This window comes from Monodelphis domestica, chromosome X (assembly GCF_027887165.1).
Source record: "Monodelphis domestica isolate mMonDom1 chromosome X, mMonDom1.pri, whole genome shotgun sequence".
Lineage (NCBI taxonomy): Eukaryota > Metazoa > Chordata > Mammalia > Didelphimorphia > Didelphidae > Monodelphis > Monodelphis domestica.
In genome coordinates, this window is record NC_077235.1 from 82577051 (window position 1) to 82598909 (window position 21859).

Consider the following 21859-nt stretch of genomic DNA (forward strand, 5'->3'; position numbering starts at 1 on the left):
AGAAAATGGCCAATGACTCTAGTGTCTTGCCAACAAAATTATTATGAAGACTTGGACACAACTGAAAAAAGACCGAATGACAACAACCAATTTAACTTCCCATTTTATTTTATTATACTGAAGTGTTCTTGAGTCATTTCTGTCCGTGGCCCGTCTTCTCTACTAAACTAAATTCCTCAAGGGCAGGGACCATTTTCTTCCCTCTAGTTCATCCTGAGATTTGAGGAACAGCAAAAAGTGCTTATGCACAAAATGGACTCTCCTCTGTCGGCCACTAAGCCTGAGATTTTCCCATCAGCCCCTCCTTTTGGTTAAGGAGGTATTGTGTCCAGAAAATTCTGGTGAAAAATGCAAATATCCTGGGAAGGTCATATGTTAACTTAGTTGAAGGTTTTGTTGAACAGCTGAATTGTCACCAAGCAAAGGACAGAGTGGGTGCTCAGTATCCAGGACAAGTCTATCTTTATCTAGGTGTGGAGGGGAGGGATCATTAGGAACATACATTTAGAAATGCAGGAAAACTTAGAGGTCGTTGAGTTTACAGGGCAAAACTGAGGCCCAGAGTGGGGAAGGACCTTCCCCATCACATATAGGACCATAAATGTCAAGCTAGAAACGACCCCCTAGTAGCCAGCTGGTGCAGCTGCTTCATTTTCCAAGAGGAAACTAGGCCAAGAATGTGGTTCAGTTCCCTGGGGAGGAGGAAGAAGAAGAGGGAATTCTCACAAAACAAGATAGGCAAGGATGGTTCTGGTCAGCTTGACTCGTGAGTTGAAATCTCATCAAAATCAAAGGAATTAACTGAGATTATCAATCGCTCCAGCAAGGTAGCCGGATACAGACTAAAGCCACCCAAACCACCAGTGTTCACTGTGTACAGAGCTAACAAAAACCCACGACAGAGCAAGAGCAATAGAAATGTCATTCATTTCTACAAAACTACCAACTTCAAAAAATATCTGGTAGTTAACCTGGAAAGAGACACCGAAGTTCCTGTATAAATATAACCAGAAAGCATCTTGTCTGGAAAGGAGCATTTCAACAATCAGATACTCCATCCTCAGGATCAGGCCATGTGAATATAGTCAACATGATCATGTGACCAATGAAAATGAACAGATTTGACTTGCCAAAGTGCCAAGGACACGCTTTTGAAGACTAACAAAATTCATTTGGAAGAATGAATCTCCAATTTCAAAGGAAAAAGTGAAAAAATGGAATGAAAGGACATTAATATTACCAGATTTTAAACTATAAGGTAATAATTATCTAAAATTAGACAGTAATCCAGTTGGTTTTTTGAACCCCTTACCTTCTTAAAATCTATTGATACTGTATATTTGCTCCAAAGCAGAACAACAGGAAGTGCTAGGCAATGAAGGTTAAATGACTTGCCCAGGGTCACACAGCTAGGAAGTCTCTGGGTCTAGGTTTGAACCCAGAACCTCCCATCTTCAGGACTGGCTCTCAAACCACTGAGCAACCTAGCTTTCCACAATCCAGTGTTTTTTATAAACACAAGAATACAAAACATTGGGGGGAAAGCTATCTATGCCACAAAACCTACTAAGAAAAATAGAAGTATGAAGGAAACTGGGGTCAGACCACCATCTTATACCATATACCACAATGAACTTCAAAGGCCATATACAACCTACATATAAAAAGTAACTTCATAAAGAAATGGGGATAACAGAAAAGGAAGTACGTTTCACTGGTGTGACTGTGAAGAAATCTTAACAAAAAAAAACCTAGAGAAGATGGTAAAATAGTAGTTTAGATTACATTAAATTGTACACTTCTCTACCAAAACAGTAAGAGAAACTACCAAGGAAAGAAAAAAAAGCTTTGCATCAAATACCACTGGCATAAAAATGAGCTCACCAGTAGGTATGTGGTCAAAGGATAACATTGTGTTTAAAAGAAACATTATTGCAAGCAACCAACAACACTATAGCTACTAAGAGAAGCTCGAATTCAAACAATTCTGTGGCTTTGCCTCATACCAGACAAGTCGGCAAAGATAACCAAAAATAAGTTAACATAGTCAGCATTGGACAGGTGGTGGGTAGATGGGCATGGTAATTACAGCACTGATAGGCCTGTGAATGAATTCAACCAGTCTGGAAACCAATTTGGAATTATACAAAAATAGAGACTTCACCATTACTACTTTTTAAAGCTCCAATCCCACTGCTGGATTAGAATATACTACAAGGAGGTCAGATAGAAAGAAAGGCCCTATACCAGTGATGGCGAAACTATGGCACAGGCCCCAAAGATGGCACACAGAGTGCTCTCTATGGGCACAAGGCCACCCTCCCCACACCACCCACCAGAGTTCCTTACTAGAAAGGCAGAAGGGCTCTAGAGGAGCTGCTCCTCTCTCCTCCACCATGCCTGAGGACATTTTCCCACATCCCGCACCCCTCTACCCAGCAGCCCAATGGGAGTGCACAGTGGGTAAGGTGGGTGGCTCATAGGCAGCAGTGCTGGAGGGGAGCAGAGAGCTCATGCCACTCCCCTCCCCGCCTCTACCCTCCTGAAGACATTCCTCATATCATCCACCTCTCAGCCCAGCAACTCAATGGGAGTGCTTGCTCACTCCCCTGTGTGGGGTATGGGGGGGCATCAGGGCACACCTGGCACTTGGTGGGGGGGGGAGAGGCCCAGCACTGTCTCTAAAAGGTTCGCCATCACTGCCCTATACAATCCACAATTGAGAACAACTCTTAAAGTGCTGCTATCAATATTTCATGTATATTTTTTATTTTATCAGTATGCTACATTTAAAAATAAATTTTTATTAATTATTGTCTTTCCGTTGTTCAATCTCCCTCTGTATCATTCTCCCTAGCAGCACTTTCTGTTGTAGCAAAGAACTAAAAGGACAACTAGGTGGTACAGTGGACAGACAACTGGGCCTGGAGTCAGGAAGACTTGAATTCAAATTCCGCCTCAGACACTTATTTTAGCTGTGTGACCCCAGACAAGTCACTTAATCCTGTGAGCCTCAGTTTCTTCATCTGAAAAATGAGCTGGAGAAGAAAATGACAAACCATTTGAGGGTATTTGTCACGAAAACCCCAAATGGTGTGACAAAGAGTTAGACATGACTGAAAATAACTGAACAGCAACCATGAAATGAACAAAAACAAGTGCCTTGATTGAGAATGGTTGAGCTAAAAGTATGAACTTAATGGGTCTAATGCAATAAGAAATAAGGAATAACAGAGAGGAGGAGTTTGGGGAAAGGTGTGCATAAAGTGAGCAAGAAGCAGGAGAATACCATCTGTAAGGCCTTTGCCATGGGATGGTCTCCTATCCCATGGGTCCAATTATCATCTCCATGCAGATGATGCCCAGATTTGTATACACAACTTTTGTCTTTCTTTCTCCTGAGCTCCGAACGTTCCTGCAATATCTGCCAACTCAACACGTCTAGATGAGAAGTCATTGTGTCTTCCTATAAACCTGTCCTTCCTCCTAACTTCCCTTTTTCCGAGTCTCTCCTTCTCTGTGTCCACCACCTAACAGGACCTGGCACACAGTAGGCTTGTTTGGAGAATGCTTGAATCAGTGCGTTGAGGACACCGCTGCCCTGATAGTAACCAGGGCTGCAACCTCGGAATCATCCCAGACACATGAGTCAAAATGAATGAATGGAGAACAGCGGTGGCAATTTTGGGGCAGACACTTGTACTTCATACAGAATTAGGGTTCTCTGCACTCCTGGTCGATGCTAAGTGTCTAATAAAACTTTGAAATTCTCTCTAAAAAAACAAAGTGGTTCACAAAAAGCAGCAGAAAGGCTTAATTAAAAAAATAGGTCAGCACCAACGGATCTTTTTTCCTTCCATGATAGGGTGACTAAGCCAAGAGATCAAGCTACGTCATGGATAGTTTACCTAGATTTTAGCAAAGCAGTTGACAAATTCTCTCTCATATTCTTATTGTGGGCAAAATTCTACTTGAGGCGAGTCCTCAAATTCAATGAGTTTGGACCTTGCCAAATGGCTGCACCAAAAGAGTAGTCAGTAGCAGTTCTATGGCAATTGGGAAGGGGGTCCCCGGTAGTGTGTTTCTAAGATATGCCAACCTCTTGTTTGTCAAGTATTTATATTGGTGACTTTGATTAGTTGTACTACATGAACATAATGGATTTCATTTCTGGTTTTTTTCTGGCAAGGAGGATGCTATTTGGGCTGAAAAGGACAGAACTAAAATGGCGACAGGGAGTAGAACCAGTCCAACTGAGCAACTTGGCTGATATACGAAGAAATCTGTAAAGACCTTTATGAAATACAAAGTTGGGGGAGGAAGAACTGAGTAAACACTAACTAGAAGAAATAAGAATGAATGTGACTGGGCAAACAAGGGATCCAGATAAAGACTGAGAGAGAGGACCAGAAAAAATGCTGATTTTTTTTTCTATTTTGAAAATAATTTAAATGTAAATGATGATCAAACAAGTTCAATGTTAAGTTTTTAATAAAACATTTAACAACAAAAAAAGATGGGAAGGTATGACTAAGCAGTGGAATCATCCCAGACACATGAGTGTCTCTTTATAAAGACCCAGGGTCAGGGTGGCTAGGCGGCTCAGCCAGGTCAGGAGATGGGCAGTCCTGGGTTCCAATTTGGCCTCAGATACTTCCTAGCTGTGTGACCCTGGGCAAGTCACTCTATCTCCATTGCCTAGGCTTACTGTGCTTCTTTCTGCCTTGGAATCAAGGGTCTGTTAGTTCTAGGCCAGAAGGGGAGGGGTTTTAAAAACCCATAAAGCCCTGGGATCTTGGTGGCCTTTGGAAAGCTCAGTGAGTCAGCGTGATAGACGGCAGCTGAGAAGCTAAGAAGGCCTGCTTTGGTCAAACTACAAATCTAAAGTATTATGTTCCATTCGATTCTGGACACCACATTCGAGTTAGGACATTGATTAACTGTCATGTTTAGAGCTGGGTAACCAGGATAGTTAAAGGCCCTGAGTACAGGCCGCGTAAGGATTAGATGAAGGAACTGGGAATGTTTAACCTGGAGAAGACCTGGGATGGGAGGAGCGGGAGCCGGCTCCATGACAGTCTTTCAAACAAGTGAAGGCTTGTTTAAGGCAGGCTCTGATTGACCGCAGGGCAGAGACAGGGATGCCACGTGAAAGCTGGAAACCTCCGATTGGGAGGAAGTGGGTTTGTGCAGATTCGGCGGTCCCCTAATTCGGACTCTCTGATTTCAGAGCATCCGCCAGGATGGAGCTTCAAGGAGAGGCCGGCCCAGCCTTACCATTCTCAGCAATAAGCCCAGTTAATTTCCCATCAGGTGCGACAAACTACATTCTTCTAGGCAGGGAAATATCTTGAAGACTAGAGACCAGCCAAGCAAGCCCAGCATCCCATTCCGATTTGGACTCTGCAGGTGACAGACACCAAATTGCGTGGCAGTGACAGACTGGTGGTAGGACTGATTCAGGCTCCCCCTCATTCTTCCGTATGTCAAGAGGAGTTTTTCTGACAAATGAGACAGAGGAACAGCACCCACTTCGGCATATTCAGCCATGTGGCCAGCCCTTGGCTAGGCCCAGGGAAGGGCAAATTCAAGGACCCGGGATGGGAAAGGCAGAGCCCTCATTTCCTCGATGGGCCTTATCACCTCTAATTATCAAGCGGGGGCACAGTCTGGAGCTGTCTTGGCTGCAGTGCAATGAGGGAACACCTAGATGGAAGAAGGATTGAATGGGTGGCTAAAAGGGCCACAGTAATCATTAGCAATTAACAGAGCGCTGATAACCAAGTGTTCAAATTGTTAGAAGAATCAGAGGTGACAAGAGGGCGCCACAGGAGAAATAGAGTAGTGGTAGAGTGGCAGGACGAAGACCAAAAGGAAGGCTCGACTCGGAATTTTGCTTGTTTTCTCTGACCAGGAAAGCATCAATCCAAAAGGGCCACTTGGGAGATGATTGCCAGCCACGAACAGAATCTTCACTGTGGCTATTAGGTGGCATTGCTGAGGAGAGAGTAGGCAAAAAATGGCAGGTGGGATATCAAGCGAACTGGGTTCAAATCCCACCGCAGACATTTACTAGTGTGGGTGGACATGGGGATACAGCTCTCTGCGTCTCAGTTACCTCATCTATAAAATGGGGGGTGTTTTCCCAACTGTAACGCATTATATAAATATAGCTTATCGTCATCATTATTGTTATGGTTAGCAACAGGGCATGCCAGTCCTCTCCCCTGCCCACCAGTGGCTTTCGTCGCAAGGCAACTTCCAAGTGATTGTCTCAAATCCCTCAAACTTGTTCTATTCACTCCCCAAAGAACACCAGCCTGTTCTCTGTCTGTCTCTCTCTCTCTCAGATAAGAGTGTGACCCCAAGTAATGGAGAACCAAAATGGGAATCCCTGCCATTTCCCTCCTAACTAGCGGGCCCACCGAGCAGAGCACATTACCCATCTGGCACTGCCCCTAACTGGAGCAGCCACCCTTCTCCCAGCACCTCAGCTAGCACTACGTTTTGGACCTTCAAGGCTTCTTTCTCTAATGAAATCGCTTTAAGTCACCTGCTGAAGCTTCGGACTCAAAATATCGAAAACCAAAATCAACTTCTCCTCCGAACCCGAAGAGAACTAAGGAAACTCGCCTAAGAAAGCACGAACTGTTCTATAGAGCTCATCTGGAAACAGATGTTGCTGTTGGTTCTATTTAGTCATTTCAGTCATGTCTGACTCTGTGACCCCATTTGGGATTTTCTTGGCAAACATCCTGGAGTGGTTGGTCATCTCCTTCTCCAGCTCATTTAACAGAGGAAGAAACCAAGGCAGCCAGGGTGAAGTGACTTGCCCAGGGTCACACAGTTAAGATCCTGGAGTGGTTGGCTATTTCCTTCTCCGGCTCATTTGACAGAGGAGGAGACCGAGGTAAGCAGAGCAAAGTGACTTGCCCAGGGTCACACAGTTAGTAAACATCTCAGGCCAGATTTTGTGACTTTCTTGGTAATGACCCTGGACTGGTTGACCATTTCCTTCTCTAGATCATTTTGCTGGTGAGGAAACCGAGGCCAGCAGGGTAAAATGACTTGCCCAGGGTCACACAGATGGTGTCTCATGCCAGATTAGAACTCAGGAAGATAAGTGTTCTTGACTCTAAGCCTGGCACTCTATCCACTGTACCATCTAGCTGTCCATTAAATATATTTAATAATTAAACACATACATAAATGTAATTATATTTAACAAGGTAGTAAGAAAATGGTTTTTCCATATCTTTATTTTTCTTCTGTATATTTAAAAAATCTTTTGTTGATGCTTTTTATTTAATAGTACCTGCTTACCCCTTAATGCATTTTTCATGTACTAACTGAAATACTTAAAATAGGGTAGCTAGGTAGTGCAATGGATAGATCACCGGGCCTGGACTCAGGAAGATCTGAATTCAAATCCACCCTCAGACACTGACTAGCTGTGTGATCCTGGGCAAGTCATTTTACCCTTTTTGCCTCCATTTCCTCATCTGTAAAATGAGCTGGAGAAGGAAATGGCCCCCCACTCCAGGATCTTTGCTAAGAAAACCCCAAAGGGGATCACAAAGGATGGGAAACAACTTCATAACAGCAACAGTTACATATTCTAATTATCCAAGCTGGCATCTGACTCTCGTACTCAACTCATAAAGCCCCATGAGGGCAGGGCTAAGTCCTAGCATTTTCCCCAGCGCCCACCATGGGCACACTTAAAGTTAAGAATGTAAACTCCTGGGGGCAGCTGGGTAGCTCAGTGGATTGAGAGCCAATCCTAGAGACGGGAGGTCCTGGGTTCAAATCTGGCCTCAGCCACTTCCTGGCTGTGTGACCCTGGGCAAGTCACTTGACCCCCATTGCCTAGCCCTTACCACTCTTCTGCCTTGGAGCCAATACACAGTATCGACTCCAAGATGGAAGGTAAGGGTTTAAAAAAAAAAGAATGTAAACTCCTCCGAAGTAGGGATTGTTTCCTCCTTCCTATTTGCATCCCTCGTGCCCAGCACAGTGTCCGCCATATTGAGCGTGCGAATCAGCGGCTCAGTGTTGGTTGTATATTGTTGCCTGGTCCTTAGCAAATCACAAGAGCAGCCATCCCTCGGCCTCTTTTATGCACAGAGGTGATGCTTTGAGAAATATTGGCTGCCTGGTAACAGACAAGCTTTATCTCATGCAGCTAATCAAATGGACCATTTATTTCCCAAGTATCTATTAAGCACTCAACTCTGTACTAGGCCCCATGGGGGAGAGTGAGAAGTGGAGAGTGGGGGCCCCATCCTCCAGAACGTTATAGTCTAGGTCAGAAGACAAGGCAGAAACAGGTGCAAAACAAAACAACAGCCAAGATTTAAATAACAGCTCGAGACAATAGGAGACATGTCAGGAAAGAGAGGACGTGATGAATTGCCCAGTGAGTGGTGCAGACAATAATTGTTAGAGGAATTCAGAGCAGGCAGAGGTTATTCAAGCATGCGGTGGTCAGAGCTGCCTTTATGGAAATGGACGTAGGGGCTCCAGCTAGAAGGATTTAGATAGCATTTCAATAGAGAAGGAAGACTAGCAGGCTAGCAGGAGCCAGAAGGTGGCCAAAGGCAAAGCATCTTTTACAGACAGTGGGTAGAAGAGGAGATGAGGCTAGCCTCGTGCTCTACCCACTACACCATACCACCTTTTATCAAAAATAGCTCGAGTTTTTGAGTGTGGGGAACTAGCAGGGAAGATGGTGGTGCCATCCACAGAAATGAGGATGCCAGGAGGGGAGCTAGTTTGGGGGAGAAATGTATCCATGTAGAATCTAGCAGATGATTGGAAATGGGCTAGGGCTCAGCAAAGAGACCAACTGCATTCATTTTAGCCAATGTTTATTAACAAGTGTTTACTTGGTGCCAGGCACTGTACTGGGCACCCAAGCCCTAGACCTCTACTGAGAGTGGGGGTAGGGCAGGAAGAGAAGAAGAAGGTGAAAGATGTACACAAGTAAGCAAAAACTTAACATAAAGCAATTGACATACAGCAATTTCATGGGGAAGAGGGCTAATAATTGGGCAGGGAGAGGCGGGAAAAGGCAGGAAGCACCTAGATTGTGCTTTGAGATCTCTGAGGGAGAGGCGAGGACTGAGTAAATTCCAGACATGTTCAAAGGTACATGTGGAGGCCATTTTGGCTTAGAGATGGGGAGTAACAAGAAATCAGATGAAAAGGGCAGGAGGGAGACAGGTTGGAGAGGTCTTTAAATGCCAACAAATGGAGTTTGCATTTTCTCCCACAGACTAGGAGACAGGGAAGATTTGGGAGTCAGGAGAGTGATAAGGGCAGGTCTCTATTTGAGGAATATCATTTTAGTAGCTCCGTCAGGGCTAGCGATATAAAACTGGAAGTTCTCTGGGTCCAGGCGGTATTTGAAGCCGTGGACTCGAATGAGACCTTGAAGGTAGAGAAGGAAGAGGGCTAATAAACAGAAATGTCCCCATGGTAACACCCACATTTGAAGAACAGAAGGAAAAGGTAAAGAAGGAGTAGTCACAGAAGTCAGAGGGCCACTAGCATTCTCAAAGCCAAAGGGAGGGAAGTTTCCAAAGAACACTCTGCAGTCATGTGAAAGTAAATACAAACAGGTGATAGCAACAAATAAAGAGTAGAACTAATAATAGTATATTCAAAGAAACTACAGATAAAGAACCAAACTGGATAATGAAACCACAGATAATGAACTAAAAACCTACCAGGGCCAACTGGCTCAGCATCTAAATTCTTTTTTATTTATTCACTTATTTATTTATTACTTATTTTTATTTTCCCATTTTGCTCCATGTTTCCATGATTCATTTTCTCTCCCTCCCCTCTTCCCTCCCCCCACCAGCCAACAAGCAGTTCCACTGGGTTGTACAAATGTTATCCCTTGATGCCCATTTCCATATTATTTATTTTTTGCTATAGAGAACAATTTTTAAAAGCTAAACCCCAAATCACATACCCTTATATACATGTGATAAGTGGTTTCATATGTTTTTCAGCATCTAAATTCTTAAAGGAAAAGTTAAGTGAATTTCAAAAAAGACAACAATATAATCATTGTAGAATATTGTAGAGGCAGGAAAACTAAAGGGAAGACAGACATCAAACTGAACCAAGTGTTAAAAACCAGCCATGAAACACTCATGGAATCTTTTGAATGTAAAGACTTCAATATACATATTTTCCAGCATATGGTACCCTTTCCAAAAACAAACCATTGGCAAAGATCAAATTTTAAATATAAAAAAACAGAAATAAATACATTTTAGTCCATAATGCAAGGGAAATTATAATACTGGAAGCACACAAAAGACATTCTGAATGATGAGCAGAAAACAATAAGATATGTGAAAGGTGATCACGATGATGAAATTAAAATGGAAAATTTCTGATATCCTTAACAATAAAATAGTCGTCAAAGGAAAAATCATCTCCGCGGACACAGTCTTAACCAAATAGGGATGATTAATGAACTGAGCGGGCAGTTTCAAACATGAGGAGAAAATAAGCTCCAAATAAGGACTGGAGGGAAGGGCTTAAAGTAGAGGAGAGGAGAAATCGGTCCACTGGAGACCCAAATGGTAATGAGACTGAGAACATGAGAGGCTGCTTCTTTAAGGACTAACCAACAACAGCAAGAACAACAACAAGAAGGGAGAAATCTTCAACTAACCTAAGAACAGCAAATGACCAAAATAAAAACACGTACGAGATGAAATCACACGCACACAAAGCCAAACCTAACACACACAATTAGATGCCAATGAACCTGAGAATTTATTTTTAAAAGGGGAATTGCTAACAACAATTTACAGTATCCAAATTAAGGAGACATGAAAAAGAGATCCAATTTCAGAAAAATTAATATCGATTCAAACGTGTTATATAAAATCTTGGCAATAAAATTACAGCAATATATCCAAAAAACCATTCATTAGTATCAAACTGGATTCATACCAAGGATGGTTCAACATTGGGGAAACAATTAGCATAATATATCCTATCAAAACCCAACTTCATGATTCTATCACCACACGATTATATCAGTAGATTCAGAAAAAGCCTGTCAAACGACAATATCCATCTATCCTAAAACTAAAACATACAACAAAGTAGAGGCACTGAAAGCCTTTTTAAGACTCAGTGGATTGAGAGCCAGATCTAGAGACAGGAGGTCTTGAATTCAAATCTGGATTCAGATATTTCCCAGCTGTGTGACCCTGGGCAAGTCACTTGACCCCCATTGCCTAGCCCTTACTGCTCGTCTGCCTTGGAACCGATACCCGGTATCAATTCCAAGACAGAAGATCAGGATTAAAAAAAAATAAAAATAAATTTTAAAAAATGTACTTCCAACCAAATGCTTATGTTGCAAATGATGGGGAAATACTAGAAGCTTTCCCAATAAAAACGGGAGAAAAATCAAGGCTAATCCCTACCCTTCCTATTATTTGGCCAAATTCTAGAAAGGCTAGATAGCAACAGGCATAAAGGAGATGAAACTATCTCTGTTTTTAACAGTATGATGGGTAGAACAGAAAACCCCAGAGAGTCAGCAAAGAAACAAAGATCAATAGCTTCAGTAAAGTAGTGGACTGAAAAATAAACCCACAAAAATCAATAGCATTTCTATATGAATACCAGAGCAGCTATAATGGCACCGTGGTCCTGTCTCCAAGTTCAAATCCAACCTCAGACACTTACTAGCTATGTGGCCTTGGACAAGTCATTTAATTCTGCTTGCCTCAGTTTCTTTCTCTGTAAAAAGACCTAGAGAAGAAAATGGAAAACCAATCTAATATCTTTGCCAACAACAATAAAAAAAAACTTAAATGGGGACAGGAAGAGAAGAACATGACTAAAAAATGGCTGAACAATTAACAAAACCCAGAAAAAATGATTAAAATGAGTTCAATAACTACAAAATGCACAAAATACCAGAAGTCAATCTTCCAAGGTACAGCCAAGATCTTGTAGTTCCAATTATAAAGCACTTTAAAAAGAAATAATGGTGGTGGAGGGTGGCAACTAGGTGGCTCAGTGGAGAGAGAGCCAGGCCCAGAAATGAGAGGTCCTGGGTTCAAATCTGATCTCAGAATCTTCCTAGCTATATGACTGTAGGCAAGTCACTTAACCTCAGTTGCCTAGCCCTTACCATTCTAAGACAGAAGGTAAGAGGCATTTTTTAAAAAGAAAGAAAGAATGACAAATAACTGGAGAGGGTTCAGTGATCATGTTTGGGTTGCGCCAATAACAATTATGCTAATCCTGAAATCAAGTTACAGATTTAGTCCTCTACCCATCAATTTACCAAGAAGATATTTTGTAGAGGTAAATAAAGACAACAGATTTATTGGGAGAGACAAAAGGTCTAGAATCTCATCAGAAATAATGGGGGAAACAAGTAAAAGAAGGTAAAATTACATTTTGAGATTTTATATCACCAAAACTATCAGCAGAGTAGCCTCAAATAGACTGAACTCAATAACCCAGGATTGAATAAAAACCAGAGAACACAAAATCCTTGGCGGAGGGCGGGGGTGTGGGGGGAGCTCTTTTTGGCAAGAACTGCTGGGCAAACTGGAGATTTGACAGAAATTAAGATTTATGTCATGGATTAAGTATCTACTTTGTGCACAGCATTATGCCAGATTTAACCAGTGTCTTACACCACATATCACAACAAACTCAAAATGAATGAATACATGGTCTGAATATTAAATAGGATATCAGAAAAGAGCCAGATCAGGAAGGTTCACAGCTGGGGTGAGAATTGCGGGCAATAAGAAAAGATAAAATAGTTTCTTTTGATATGAAATTGAAAGATTTTTGCACTAACAAACAAAATCAACACAAATAGCATAAAAAGGTAATCAGTTTAGGGGGGGAAATAGCATCAAATATTTGATAAGAAGCTAATTTTCGAGATATGTAGGGAACTAAGACAAATAACACCTAAAACCAGTCCCCAGTGGCTATATGGTCAAATAATATAAAGAAAGAATTATCAAAAGACCTACCAACCATAAGAAAGAATTCTCTTAGTCATTCATCTGAGAAATGCAAATCAAGACGACTATGCCATTTCACCGCACACTCACCAAACCTGCCATTTTCGCACCTGTCTAGGTTGGAGGGACTGTGGAAAGCACGCCAATACCGTGTTGGTGGAGCGGTGAATCGGTCCAATCATTACAGCAAACTATGTGAAATTATCCTAAGAATGTGACTAAAAAGTCCAGATTCTTTGAGCCAAGGATTCTACTACTAGGCATACACCCCTAGAAGATCAAGGATAGATGGAGGCCCCACGCACACCGAAATATTCTTTGCAACCCTTTTTGTGTAGCAGAGGACTGGAAACAAAGCCATAGAGTGAGGAACGGCTCAACATGCTGTGGTAGATGAATGTATTGGAATATTACTATGCCATAAAGAATTTAAGGTAGGAGAACCAGAGGGAGTTATGGGGAAACCAAGGCTTGGAGCCAAAAGAGATGGGAGAATTAATTGACCAGCATTTATTAAGCTCCGGATCTTTGCAGTGGTGGGAGAATTTGAAGGAAGGATGCAACATATGCTGTCTGACTTAAAGGATGTGTTGACGAATTTCGCTGAACTGGTTTTTTCCCTTTCTGTTATAAAGGATAGCTCACTGAGTAGGAGGGCAGGAGAGCTATATTAGGAGAGGAAGGTTATTTAAAAACAAGACATCAATAAATACTTTTTCAAATCAAGAAATAGAATGCTAGACATGAATTCAGAAAGAGGAACGAGGGAAGTAGCAGCGTTTTGTAAAGGGCTTACTATGTGCCAAGTACACTTGCTTTCCAAATACCATCCCAGCTTTCCTTTTGGGCTCTGTCAATGGCTAGCTATGTGAGCATGGGATTTGCCATCCTCACCCTCCACATCCATATCTGGAAAAACAGAATGATATGTATGCCACTCACCACGAGATTTCAGAAATGTTGACTATTATTAAAGGGAGTGTGCTCAATTCAGTGGGCAACTGACTCCTTTGGGTGTTTTCTGAGAGTGAAATAAAGGGCTGCACTCTGTGCCTGGCACCACTGTCACCCACATCTGTGGAGGCCGAGACATGTGCTGGGGACCCCAATGGGCCACATCTGTGGAGGCCCAGAGGAAAATCTTGGAGATTTTTCCCAGAGGAAACTCTGGGTGGGGGCAATGAGCCCAAAAGCTATTGGTGTTTTAGGGTGGCTCCCTCATAAAGAGTGGGCTTCAGGATCTCCCCATAGCTACCCTCACCAATGTTCTTCCCACTGCATTACTAGAATGAAAAGGGGAGAGGCTTTGGAGCGAAGAAATCTAGGTTCAAATTGTAGCTAATACTAGGTAAGTTGCCTCCATTCCCTGGGCCTCAGTTTCCTTCTCTGTAATGAAAGGGCCTGGATTTAATGACTTCTGAGGTCCTTTCCAGCTCTAAGCTTTCATCGTATAAATCTTCTCTCTCTCCTCCTCTTTTAATTATATGTGTCTCCTTCTCTGCGTCTTCCATGCCGTGTTCCCAGTAGAATCTAAGCTCCTTTAGGGCAGGGACAATTTTCAATTTTCTCTTGGCTTATGATCCGGCACAAAGTAGATGCTGCTAAATAAACCCTTGAATTGATTGAGGAGTGACCACTCCTTGCACAGATGGGACTCGGCTCCCCAGGTGAGCAGCCAAAGATACCCACCAAGCAGTGGAAATGAGGAGATGGCCCTCTCTTCAGCAGCAGCCCCATCACTAGCCTCATGGCACTGTGCCAGCTGCTTTGCAGCCTGCTGGAGACCTGGCAGGCTAGAGAAGGCATAGTCCCTACCTTCTCAGAGCCACACACGTATGTCCTCCCCTTCCTGGCCACCAGAAGCCATGTGTCTGACAGCTGCGGGGGTGCACTGGGCTGAGATGGTCTTACAGAGAGCAGCAGAGAGAGATGCCAGCTCAGGATGCCATTTCAGGATATTGCAATGGCTCCCAGTTGTCTTACGGCAAGTTAAATTAAAAGGCCTCAGATGAGTTCCAAGGCCCTCCACGACGACGGCAGCCCAACACACACACACACACACACACACACACAGCCCTAATACTACCCAACAATCTGTGCACTATAAGGAGGACCCCACCCCCAGTCATCTCGGGGCAGGAATTCTTAACGGACAGATTGGTGAGACCTGCAAACCCAGGACAGGAATATGGCTTTGGAATAATAACAATAATGCCTTCTGCAAAAGAAAAATTGGCCAGAAGGGGCCCAAGATATCATTATAATAAGAAAAGAGACCAAGCTGAGGGAATCGGGAATCAGAGGAAGGAAGCAAAGTAAAGGAGGGAGAAGCCAGAGCCATTTTGTCCTGAGAGTGCACCATAGAGGAAATAAATGAATTCAGGAAAGAGATCCTAAGCCTGGCCGAGTCATCACCTTGAAAGGTCTGCAGTGGAATGGCCCAGTGATGTCCCTACTCCATCCTGTGTTGCTTACCATTTGAATCGATGGCTCCATTCACTGGGTAAATACTTGCTAACTATTCAGCTGAAGCAAAGTTGGGAGGGAGAGGGTCCCAAAAGATCTTAAGAGGCTAGAACATTGGGCTGAATGAAACAAGGTGGACTTGGAATCTTGGTGAATGTCAAGTCTTACACTAGGGTTCAAGAAATCAATTTCACCAAGTACAATACGGGGGACTTCATGGCAATTCAAGGCTCCACTGGAGTCAAAAGTATCATGTGGGCAGGTAAAAAAGCTAATATGTCCCGAGGTTCTAATAGGAGAGGAAGAAGGCCCCAGAATGCACCAGGGGCATCGCGTTTAATTCTGGGCTCCAGATTAGGAAAGACACTGATAAACTGGAGCGTCTAGAAGGGCAACCAAGATGGAATTAACTGAAGAAAGTGGGATGTTCACCCTGGAGAAGGGAAGGCCTGGGGAGGAGGGGGTAGAGAGGGTTCCACTGAACTCTTTGGCCTCAGTAGGTAGAATTAGGAACAATGGGAAGGAGTTGCAAAGAAGTACATTTGGCCTGATGTAGTTGTAATGGGCTGCCTGGGGAGGGAGACCTCACTGGATTTCAAGAAGTCAGGTGACTGCCTCTTGGGCATGTTGTAATGGGGATTCTTGAGGGTGGGGGGCTTAAACTAGACTGGTTAGATGCTGGAAAGTCTGAAATTCTGTGATTTTCAGTGATGACTTGGAGTCACAAAGACATGGATTCGAATCCTGTCTTTGCTACTTAGCTATGAGCTGGTTGCTTGGCCTCCCTGGGGCTTGGACTAGATGGTCTCTAGGGTCCCTCGAATCTTAGATCAGATGACTGATTCCTCCAGATCACAAGCAGTGAGGCTGGGGGGCGGGGGGCTCCAAAATGAAGAGGGGTAGCAGATTAGCGACTCTGAATGGCTAATTCCTTCATTTGTCTTGCTTGACAACCCACACATACATATTTGTTCCAAGGGAGGTCTGGGGATTAGTGGGTGTGCTGGATATACGGCCCCCCCCTCCATCTCTGGATGGCTGAACTGCATCTGCATCTCTTGGCCCGGGCTGCCTGGTATCACTTACCCCCCAGGGCTCCCAGATCCCGGAGCTTTGCAATTAGGTGGGCAGAGAGCCCGGACTGCATTCTCCAAGGGGCCCAGCCTCCCAGGGCAGTTCCTTCTGCAGCCCTGGCTTAGAAGATAACCGCTGCCCCCTCCAGGCAAGAGCAAAGCCCTGGAGGGCATCCAGGAAGAAGGGGGAGTGAGGCTAAGGGAAAAGAGAGCACTCACCGCCACCTAGAAACAGCAGATGGGGTTGGCAAGGGTTAAAGGTGATGGCCGCAACCACAGGGAGAGGCCGAACAGTTTGGCCCTGCCAGATGAGGGTGTGAGGGATGCGCTGGCCGCTGGGGTGTGCAGAGACATGGCTACAAGTGTTGGGAACGCCCATCGTCGCCCTGCCGGACAGCGGCGTTGCAGTCTACACCTGCTCAGGGACGGTAGTTGCATGGACCTGGGGGCCTCCATTTTTATGGGTAGGCAGGGAAGGCGCTGGATCTCCAGTGACAGGCACCTGCCATCATGCCCCAACCTTCACACAAACACACTGCCAGGAGCGCGCAGCAGCCTCAGCGGAGGCGGGGGACTAGGGGGGCACTCCTGGACTTCGCCCTGGAAGATGGCCCTGCTGGCCATCTGAGTAATACTACCTGGGGACGGGGGTGCACTGGGCACGCTGCCCCAGAAGTCAGTTTAGACGGCGCTTTGCGGCCCGCCAAAGGCTGCGTGTTTTCGAGAGAATGCGGTGCAAGTTGCCCCCATCCCACAGGGTCTCTGTCTGCCTCCCTCTGTCTCCAGCCTGTGCACCCGGCTCCAGGCAAGCGAGACGCGCACGCACTCAGAAGCTGCATAATGACCGCGCTCCCCTCCTCCCCCACCCCTCCCCCCGCCCCGGGCAAGCTGCTAGCCTCCACAGCTCCCTGGGCGCGGGAACAAGGCACTGGCACGCTCGGCCCCCAACAACCAGTGCCCCCGCGCCCCTCCTGTCCCGGCCGGCCGTCGGGACCCAAAGCGGGCAGGAGTGGCGGCTGGAGACAGCCTGGGCGCCCCACCCCCAACTCTCCCCCCCCCCCTGCAAGTCCTCCTAGGGCAGCCCCCGGGAGGGGGCGCGGGCCCCGCAGAACCGAAACGGGCCCTGGCCTTGGTCCTGGCCGCGCCATGCCGCGCTGCGCCTCCACTTACCCAGAGTCTGCGAGGTCTTCCCTCCTCCTTTTCCTCCTCCTCCTCCGCGGTGGCGGCGGCGGCGGTGGCGGTGGCCCGAGCGAGCTAGCTGCGGTCCCGGCACGAGGCCGCCATGGCCCGGGGCTTCAGTGGCGGCGGGCGCCGGGGGCTGCTGGCCCGGGACGCTCGGGGCTCGGGCTCGGGGGGCGGACTGTGGGCAGGGAGGCAGAGGAGCGCGCGGGCTGCTCGGCCGGGCTCCATGGCTGCGTGGCGGCGGCGGCGGGCTTCACCATCGCGCCGGCTGGCTGCGGGGAGTGCGGCGGCTGGCGGCCCGGGAGGCAGCCGGACGGCGGCGGCGGCGGCGGGGGCGAAGGAGGGGAGGAGAGGGGGAGGAGGAAGGGAAGGGGGAGGGGAGGGAGGCAGAAAGGAGGCAAGAGTGGGGGCGCCTCGCTCAGGGCTTCTTACTGTGGTCCGCGGGCTTCTGTGTGTCCCCCCCCTCCAGGACGCAAAGGCTTAAAAGCACTAAAAATAAACAGAAAGTGGACTACGTCAAACAACGGCCGCCCAGATGTGGCAAACAGCTGCCTCCCCCGTCCGGTCCTGGCCCGCGGCGTCCAGTCGCATCTCCCTCGTCCGTCAGTCCGTCCGTCCGTCCCGTCCCGTGCCGTCGCAGTCGCAGGCCAGCGGCTCCAGCCTGGAGGAGGCAAGCCGGCGCCGGGCCGGACTTGTTCCCAATTCCAAATTGAGAAAGAGGGGGGAAATCTCTGCAGAGGCGGAGGGGTGGAGGGGCGGAGGGGCGGAGGGGCGGAGGGGCGGAGGGGCGGGCCTCGCCCCCACCCTCCACCCCCTTCCCACTCCCACCCCCCCAAGACACACGCAGACACACGCACTCACACACACGCTCAGCCCAGCCCGCGTCAGCCCCCAGCTCTGGCCACTGCTCCCTGCGTAGCTCCGAGCCCCCTGGCCCAACGCCGCCGGCCGAGCAGCCGGCCGGCCCCGCACCTGCTCTCCGCCTGGCTGCCCAGCTTTCCCCTGGCAGCAACCGCCGCCACTGCTGCCGCCGCCGCAGCAGCTGGAAGGAGCGCAAGTCGGGGAGCCCCGGCCGGCGGCGGCGGCCGGCGGCGGAGGGGAGCAGCCCAAGCAGTGTGCCAACTAACGGGAGGTCTGTTCAGAGCATGCGGCTGCTTGGGCAGCAGGGAGGGGAGTGAGAAAGGAGGCTGAAGGTGTGCGTGGATGTGTGCGTTCACCAGCAGATGGAGGGCGTGTGCACACACACAGGCACGCGCCTCTGTGGACGGGGGCGCGCGGCGCGCGCACGCGCGCACACACATCAGTCAAGGCAGAGCTAGGCACATTCCACAGTCCCTGATGGATAGTCTGGGGGCTTCTCTCCTGGACCTGGAGGGAATACTAAAAGAGCCGAGGCTGTGAGCACCAGCTCTCCTGGGGGCCCACGCATCCCCACATTCCCCTGGGCAGGGTAGCTTTGGGAGCCACCAAGGAAGACTGGGCTGCCTTACTAACGTGCAAGGAGTGGCACTGGAGGGAAGGAAGCGTGGCAACGTGCCAGAAAGAAGGGAGAAGCTGGGGCAAGCAGAGGAGCATCTGCTGCTACCAGACAAAGGGTGGCTATTCCCGAGTGTCACAGCCACCCAAAAGGGACAGCTAGCTCGCGGATTGGGGAATGTGGGCCTCCTCAGGTTTGCAAGATTGAAAGGCTCTTTCCCTCCGCTCGTTCCCGCTGGGGAGGGGGTTCTAAAGACAAGATTTTCTCCGAGCCCCATACCTGGGGCCTCCCGGATGGCCTGAGGCCCCCTTCGGCCTCGAAGGAAGTCCTTTGATGGGTGGTCCTTTGCAGACACCTTAAGAGGGCCTTGTCCCAGACCACAGAACTGAACTAGGGGGCCAGGTCTCTCCCCCTTCCCCCCCCCCCAACACACACGCCGAGCTGGAAAGCAGCAAGGGGAGGGAGCTAAACTGGCTGGCAGCCCCGGCAGGGCGCTGCACACCCAGGCCACCAATGCCTCCCTCCAGGGCAGTCCTTGCATTTGATAGCGAACAACGGGGCATCGGGGAAACGAACAAACAGAAATGAATGGAGGCAGCGCTCGAGTGGGAGTCGGAAAAGTGTGCACGCATTAAAGGCAGCGGACACCCAGACTCGGCTGTACATTCCACCACATGCGACGCGCTGCCAACGACCCTGCCACCCGGCCGGCCGCCCGGATGCACAGACTGGACGAACAGGCTCTCAGAGAACTGCCAAGGCAGAGGATGACTCAGACTTCATTTCTAAGCCCTTCACATCAGGGGAACGGAGAGCGGACCTCGCAGGTCCCAGGGGATGGGGGAGCAGCTGCCCGGGCTGGATAAGGTCACTAGGAGGCAGGCTGCTCAGTGACAGACTGGTGCAGGGATCCCCTGGGGAAAAGCCAGGGAGCTACGAGGTGGAGCCCCAGCCGCCTCGGTGTGCCGCCTCATGCAGCGCTTTGGAGGCTTCATTGTATTCTATTATATTCATAACACAGCACACCAACAAGTCAGTGGAGTGTGAGTTATTGCAATAACTGAACCCGAGGCGTTTTGCTCCGAGCGTATGCCGAGGCTTCAGCCTCCCCATCTGCAAACAAGAAGGAAGGCTGGGAGAAAGAATGGCCCCGGGCCCGTTGTTTCTCCCAAATCGCAAGGCTCCCCATTATCTGCTAGGACGGGAAGGAGCAGATTCCGCTCAATTCAGATCCGAGGCAACTTGCCATCTCCATTAACTTCTAGGCAAGTCACTTCAGCCCCTCCGCCTCAGTTTCCTTCTTTGTAAAACAAAAGCGCCTCTAAGGTCTTCCTCCTGCCACCAAGGCTTCTCCCCTAACAACACACGGCCTCTCGTAGATGCACAGTCGGCCCAAGGCTGCTTTCCTTCCGGCCTGACCTTGGTGTTCGGCACATTCTAAGGATCATGCCCAGCGCACGCCGGGCACTTAATCTTTCCACACCCCCGGAGCTCTCTGTGGAGCGTCTGCGATGCAATGCCGCACCCCCCGGGGGAACCCAAGCTCTCCCCCAGGTGGCGCGTCCCAGGGGTGTCCACTCCCCCAACTGCTGCTCCCAAGTCCCAAAACACCGACCGGCTGGTGAATTTACATTCAATGGTCAGTCAACTGACAGCTATCTCACGGCAAAGGCTTTACCCCGAGAGAAAAGCATGAACAGCAGGAGCAAAGCTTTCCCTCATTAACCTGAGGCACCCCCCACCCCCCCACCCCCGTGCGCGCACATACGCAAACCCACAGCACCAGCAAGAGGGAGCACCCAGGCTATCCCAGGCACACTTGGAGCGCACACACGGGGCCAAGGCAACTCACCCCTCTGATGCTGCGGGGCCCCGAGGAGATCCTATTCCTTCTGGTGCTACCTTCCCGCTGCTCTCCTCTGGGCACGCCATCTCTGCCGGGCAGGCCCTCAGCCGGGCTCCCTGGGTCTGCTCCTCTCCACAGCTCCACAGCTCCACAGCTCCACAGCTCAGCTCTCTCTGCCCACCTTCTTGACTCTTCCTGCCAATTCACTTGACTCGCAGATGAGCTTCTTGCTCCAGTCCACTGCCAGGGAGGGGAGAAAGAAATCCCCTCTCCTCCCCTCTCCTCCCCTCTCCTCCCCTCTCCTCCGCTCTCCTCCCCTCTCCTGTCCTGTCCTGTCCTCTCAAATTCTGGCCAAACTCTTTCCTTTCCCGCACAGCTCTTCTGTGGACCGACTGGCTTCTTGGAAAGTCGGCTCCAACTGCAGAGCTGGCTGCCTTTTTATAGGCCACCAGGGGCGTGTCTAATCCTTAGCTAGCCAATAGCCAAGAAGCCCTGCAATGCCCGCAGATTGATAAAGTTTCTTATTTATGCTTAAAGGAGCAGCACATCTTTTGTAAGTTGCGACTGAATCAGTTCACTTTACAGTCTGCAAACAGATTATAAAAACAGGGCTATGAGGGGGCAGCTGGGTAGCTCAGTGGATAGAGAGCCAGGCCTGGAGAAGGGAGGTCCTGGGTTCAAATGTGGCCTCAGATGCTTCCTTAGCTGCATGACCCTGGGCAAGTCACCTAAGTCCCATGGCCTAGCCTGAGCCGCTCTTCTGCCTTGGAACCAATACACA

The 21859-nt window shown here is 48.1% G+C and overlaps 1 protein-coding gene across 3 annotated transcripts in view; it reads right to left on the reverse strand.

Annotated features, from left to right (window-relative positions):
• FRMPD3 (FERM and PDZ domain containing 3) overlaps positions 1-21488 on the reverse strand; it is a 111455-nt gene extending 89967 nt beyond the window's left edge. The window contains exons 1-2 of one of the 3 annotated variants that reach the window (XM_056809549.1): positions 18728-19012; positions 17744-18244 (exon numbers count right to left, since the gene is read on the reverse strand). The gene's annotated coding sequence lies outside the window, so the exon portion shown is untranslated. Of the gene's footprint in view, positions 1-17743; positions 18474-18727; positions 19013-21084 lie in introns of those variants that run through there. The other 2 variants (XM_016426616.2, XM_056809550.1) reach the window with 2 other exon arrangements.
• Positions 21489-21859: the final 371 nt, after the last annotated feature.